General features: G+C 46.5%; 1 pseudogene; it reads right to left on the minus strand.

Moving 5' to 3' along the window:
* Positions 1–3,753: 3,753 nt before the first annotated feature.
* Positions 3,754–5,105, minus strand: LOC100355565 (Y-box-binding protein 1 pseudogene; annotated as a pseudogene).
* Positions 5,106–5,375: the final 270 nt, after the last annotated feature.

The raw sequence follows: 5,375 nt of genomic DNA on the forward strand, positions 1-5,375 counted from the left end.
GCTTGTAAGTTAAGAGGTCCAGACCTATCTATCTCTTCATAGGGTACATCCTAAGGGAGGTTTGAACCTCCTTGGGAAAGGCACCCTGTTGACTTCTATTACCTGGCTGTCCTGGGAGGGAGCTGGCTAGGTGAAGGCAGGTGGCATCTCTAACAGGAAATTTACAGTTCTGCTTACAATGTTGCTGACCCTACTTGGCCGTCCCCTCAGCAGCGGTGGTCACCTTGGAAGCTGGGCTGAGTGAAGAGCTTTTCATCTTAGAGTCAATAAGATCTGTGGCTCTGACCTGAAGTCCTTCAACTCCAGGGCAGGTCCATTTCCAGTGATCCAACTCTTGGCTGGCAGAGCTGCCAGGGCTCTTCACAAGCTGACTTCTGCTGAAGCCCAGGCTTTCCACATTGAAAACCATTGTAGTGGGCTGGCCTGTTGGGTCTCCTTGAGGGCAGATCACTGTACAGAACAGCCATTAATAGGCCTGCCACCTATCTTTACATTTCTGATGCCTAGCTTTCTCATCCTCCTGGTTTTTGTTAAAGCAAACCAGAGGGTGCAAGTCAAGGGGGTGCTCAAGTCCCATCTCTAATCTAAAAATCACATTGTGCACCTTAGAGTGTCCTTCAGAATAGAAATAGTTTCCTACCTCAAAGATAATAGAAATGAGAGAACAAGTTGGACTTAGAATAGAGAAATGGGGGTGCCAGTCCCAGATCACTTACTGACAATAGCAATATCAAATGAAAACTTAGAAAGCAGTTTCAATCATTAGAAAACAAATATAGCAGTTTCAATACTAGCTTTTTAAACTCTTCAACTGTTTTTTAATTTACCAATTGATTCGAATTACTTTCTGCTCTTAGTAACCTCAGCTAACCATACTTTCAGTTGGTACCTATAATACATTATTGGCTTAATCTGTTTACAGAACCATCCCAAAGTACTGAATACAAAAGATGTGTCTGTAAAAAGTCCATCAGAACCTATAGGAGTACAGCTAAGCATAGAGCCAACAACACTTTAGTTTTATGAGCAGCAAATCTGATATATAAAACTGTGGATGACAAGACTTTAAGTTGTCACATTTAAAATTATAAACTTATTATAAACTCAACAAGAGGCACTTGCTTACTTCACATAGCATTTTTGAAAGCACCTGTAGGATTTTACAGAACATTTAACTCTTTAGGCCTCTGTGGCTTTCTAATTAAGATCCAAGATTTCTTTTGTAACCTTCTGTGACTTCCACACACCCTCTTCAACTTACTTGAAACATTCCATCATTTCCATTCCAGTCTAAAGTAAACTAGCCACCAGGATGAATTCAATCTTACAAACCTTGTCCTTTCTTTATTCAAAATAACTCTTTTAACCTTCCTTACCAAATGCACATTTCTATAACATTTTTAACACAAATTTAACATGTTGAGTATACAAGAGTTTACAATAAATTAGCAGTTACACCTAAATGACTTAAGATGCTGATACGATATATCTCTACTTGAATTCAATTAAAATTAAAATTGCATTCATCTAAAACAAGTACTAATTACCCATTGCTGTTTCATTGAGTACTGATTACCTGGAAACCTGTTAAAATAAATTGCAAAAATAAGTTGCAAGTTACAAAGCAATATTTTCAAAGGTAGTGCTCTTCTTAGATTCAAAGAAGGAGTCCAGAGGAGGAGGCTAGAGAGCCACATGTTCAGGAACAGGTCCTTTTAAAACTTTGCTGGAGTGCGGCCAGGGAAGCAGGAGCAGTGAATTAGGATGGGGGTGGAGCTTGACACCGGTGGTTGGGCTACGTGGCTACCTGGCTTCCAGCAATGGCGGAGGGGAGAGGCAGGACATGGGGTGGGGCAGGGTGGAAGAATGCACATATGGGGGCGGGAGGTTCCTGGCTAGCTGTGGGGTCCCCAGGAACACAGGAGGGTCCGAAAAGGTGGAGGGTAGAGAGTTTGGCAGTAACACAGAAGGGGCATCCTTAGAAGGTGGGGGCCCGATCTTGGCCAGAAAGACCTGGGCTGTGGAGCAGGCAGAGAGGAAAGTAGGGGAGAAGGGAGTAGGACGGGAGTGGAGGTTTCAGAAAGCCTGGACATATGGAACCTCTGACCATTTTCTCTCCCTGTGGCAGAAATTCTCAAGGTAATTAGGCCATGCCTGGGGGAGTAGAAGATTAGGCATTTACACTATAGGTCCTGGGCCAGTCCCAGTTGCTTCAAGTTCTTTAGGAGGCAGGCCAGAGGGCATGTTGAGACCCACCCTCAGGACTGGCCAGATCCCATGTTCTCCCTGGCAGCCCAGATCTACTGAAATTCAGTCAAGGCGTCCCCTATCCCGGACTTCAGTAGACGAATTAGAGGTCAGTCCTCTATGGGGCCAAGCCAGTGGCAGGACATCTCCACAGCTGCTGGCAGGCTAAACAGTGGAGAACAGAGCCCACGTGCACACGATTTGGAGGTCTCTGTCCAGATGAAGAGTTAGCCGGAGATCGCAGAGACTGGGCCAACCCAGAGGAGGGAGGGAGAGCAGGGGAGGAGTTACTTACAGTTGGTCGAGCGTGGTCCGTAGTCGGCCTGGGGCACCAGACAGGTTCAGGGAGCGAGGGGGGCCTCGAACCCAGAAAGGGGAGGCACGAACTTTCAGCTCCCGGGTTTCTGCGCCATCTGCAAGGTGTACAGTCCGTAACAAATCTTCCCAGGCAGACGAATCGATTAATACAGGCTTTTATTGGGATTCCACCTCTGGGTGAGGTTCCATGGCCCCAACAGAGCAACAGAGTGGGGGCCGGGGAAGTCGCATGTCAGAGATTGGGAGAGCTCTTTTTATAGATTCAGGGCATGGGGGCTAAAGGTTGAGGCGAGTCTGATCCTCATTGGTTGACCTTTAGGCACCTGCAGGGAACTTGACAAGGACTTTTCTTCCCCAAAAGTACAGGTAGAAACTTTCCATTCCCAGAAGTATAGGCCTCCCCTCCATATGGATCCCAAAGCTACCGAAGAGAGGCAGAGAAAGAGAGAGAGGTCTTCCATCCGATGGTTCACTCCCCAGTTGGCCACAACTGACAGAGCTGCACCATTCCAAAGCCAGGAGCCAGGAGCTTTCTCTGGGTGTCCCATGTGGGTGTTGGAGCCCAAGCACTTGGGCCATCTTCTATGGCTTTCCCAGGCCATAGCAGAGAGCTGGATGGGAAGTGGAGCAGCCAGGTCTCAAACCAGTGCCATTTGGGATGCTTCTTGAGTTCACAAACTTCGACATTATTTAGACAAGGCCATAATCAAAGTGGAAGTTCTCTCCTCTTTTCAGAGAAAGGTACCTTTTTATTTGATGGCTCCTTCTTTCCACCAGGATCTCACTCATGGAGATCTTTCATGTAGGTCATTTTTTGCTGCAGTGTCTTGGCTTTCCATGCCTAAAATGTTCTCATGGACTTTTAAGCCAGATTGGAATGACTTAAGGGCTGGTTATGAGGTAAGAGTGCTATTTAGGGCATTTGTCATTCTGTGAGTCTGCTGTGTGGCCTGCTTCAAATGTTGGATCATTCTCTCCTTTTTAATTCTATCAATTATTATTAGCAGACACTGGTCTTATTTATGTGATCTTTTTTTTTTTTTTATTTAAGACCTTTATTAGCAGGTGCTTGCAGTTTGTTGACTTTTTTGAAAAAATCAAGTTGTAAACTTTTATTACAAATTAAAAATGAAGTTCTTAAAAATCTCAACTTGACCAGATATGAAACAATTTAAAAACCTTTAAAGGTGTTTTGAGAAAAACCAGGCTTTTTTAAAAAACACGTTTGTCGTTACCAAAAAGAGACATCTTTAGGTAAAAATAATAAAAACCCCATGCTGCATAGATAATGCAGATAGTTCTAGTGATCTGGTCAACGGGCAAAAAGCAAGGACTTAAGGTCTTCAGCGCCAATCTTTTGTTCATTTCTTATTGTTGGAATTTCATATTCATTTCTTCTTGTTGGATGACTAAACCGGATGATGGTAGAGATGTTAAGCCGGCATTTACTCAGCCCCGCCCTGCTCAGCCTCGGGAGCGGACGAATTCTCAGCTGGTGGATCAGCTGCTTTTGTCTCTTTGCCATCTTGTGGTTTAGGGTTAGCTGGGTGTCTGTGTCGGTAGTTGAAGTTGCGGCGGTACCGACGCTGAGGTGGCTGCTGACCCTGGGTCTCATCTCCTTGGTTTTCCTTGTCTTCTTCATTGCTGTCCTCTCTAGGCTGTCTTTGGCGAGGAGGACCTCTGCGGAATCGTGGTCTATAACCCCAATACATATTCTGTCTCACTGGTCTACCTTGTTCTCCTGCACCCTGGTTGTCAGCACCTTCCATCACTTCTCCCTGCACAGGAGGGTTGGAATACTGTGGTCGACGCCCATAGGGTCTCCGCATGTAGTAAGGTGGGAACCTTCGCCTGCGGTAGGGCTGGTGTTGTTGGGCCTGGCCTTCGGGAGCGCTCTCCGATCCCTCATTCTTTTCCCCACTCTCACTATTCTGGTAATTCTGCTGGTAATTGCGTGGAGGACCCCTACGACGTGGGTAGCGTCTATAATGGTTACGGTCTGCTGCATATTTACTGCCTTGCACTGGAACTCCACCAGGACCTGTAACATTTGCTGCCTCTGCACCCTTTTCTCCTTCAACAACATCAAACTCCACAGTCTCTCCATCTCCTACACTGCGAAGGTACTTCCTGTGGTTATTCTTCTTTATGGCAGTCTGGTGTACAAATACATCTTCCTTGGTGTCATTCCTGTTGATGAAACCATATCCGTTCCTTACATTGAACCATTTTACTGTTCCCAAAACCTTCATTGCGATGACCTTCTTTTCCCCGCCGGCGGGCGCTGCCGATGTGAGGCCGCCCGGGCCACTGCTCCCTGTGCCGCTGCCCGTGGTGCCGGGATTGGTTTCGGCGGTGCTAAGGGCAGTGGCGGTGGCGGGGGGGCAGCGGGTGGCTGCTGTGTCTCGGCCTCGCTGCTCATAGTTGCGGTGATGGTGACTGGGGCCGGCTGCGGCAGCTGCGGCTCCTCCCGGGGTGTGATGGTAACTAGGCCTGCGGCGGTGGTGGGGCTGCTCAGGGCTCTCTGGGGTCCGCTCTCCGCTCCCACTACCGATCGAACTCATATGTGATCCTTTTGACACTTAATCCAATCTTTATGATCAGTTATGAACTTAAACTGATCACTTTAACTATTAGGATGGCATTGGTACCTGCCAACTTAATGGGATTTGGAGTTCCATGGCGAGTTTTTAGCTTTACACTGAGGGAACTTGTGGCAAACTGTACATCTCCTCCCTCTCTTATTCCAACTCTTATTTTTAACAGGGATCAATTTTAAATTGTATTTAAAACCTAAGAATAATTCTGTG

This window comes from Oryctolagus cuniculus, chromosome 8 (assembly GCF_964237555.1).
Source record: "Oryctolagus cuniculus chromosome 8, mOryCun1.1, whole genome shotgun sequence".
In the NCBI taxonomy this organism is placed as follows: Eukaryota; Metazoa; Chordata; class Mammalia; order Lagomorpha; family Leporidae; genus Oryctolagus; species Oryctolagus cuniculus.